The sequence below is a fragment of the Orycteropus afer genome, unplaced genomic scaffold (genome assembly GCF_000298275.1).
Source record: "Orycteropus afer afer isolate SDZICR_OR568_19922 unplaced genomic scaffold, OryAfe1.0 scaffold00477, whole genome shotgun sequence".
In the NCBI taxonomy this organism is placed as follows: Eukaryota; Metazoa; Chordata; class Mammalia; order Tubulidentata; family Orycteropodidae; genus Orycteropus; species Orycteropus afer.
Window position 1 is genome coordinate 1,208,101 of NW_006922064.1, and position 503 is coordinate 1,208,603.

General features: G+C 31.4%; 1 protein-coding gene across 1 annotated transcript in view; it reads left to right on the top strand.

Moving 5' to 3' along the window:
- AADAT (aminoadipate aminotransferase) overlaps positions 1-503 on the top strand; it is a 35,912-nt gene that overhangs the window by 28,788 nt on the left and 6,621 nt on the right. The gene's annotated exons all lie outside the window — the stretch shown is intronic.

The window sequence follows — 503 nt, forward strand, 5'->3', positions numbered from 1 at the left end:
AAAAAAAAATGATAGTAATTAAAATTGAAATAATTATTCTTCCTTCTTGATTTATCTAAGTAGCTCTTGTGGCACAGTACTTAAGGCACTTACTGCTAACCAGATGGTTGGTGGTTCAAACCACTCCATGGAAGGAAGCAAGACAATCTATTTCCATAAAGATTTACTGCCTTGGAAACCCAATGGGGGTCACTATGAGTCAGAATCGACTCAATTACATTGGGTTCTTGATTTCTCTATTACTTAATGAAATATAAAGACTACAAATACATCTAGAATCTTAATTTTAAGGACATCTTTTCATGATTAATTCTGATAAAAATTCTAATCCACTGGACTTCTTAACTATTACATAAATGATAAGACTTACTGAAACACTGGAAGGACTTTCTTCTGTAACAGAAAATTAAATTTAAATAGTTGAAGAATCCTCTTCTAAAATATGAACAGCCATATTTGTCTTAGGTGTAGTTTTTAAGTAAAAAAAAACTCCCTGCCATCGA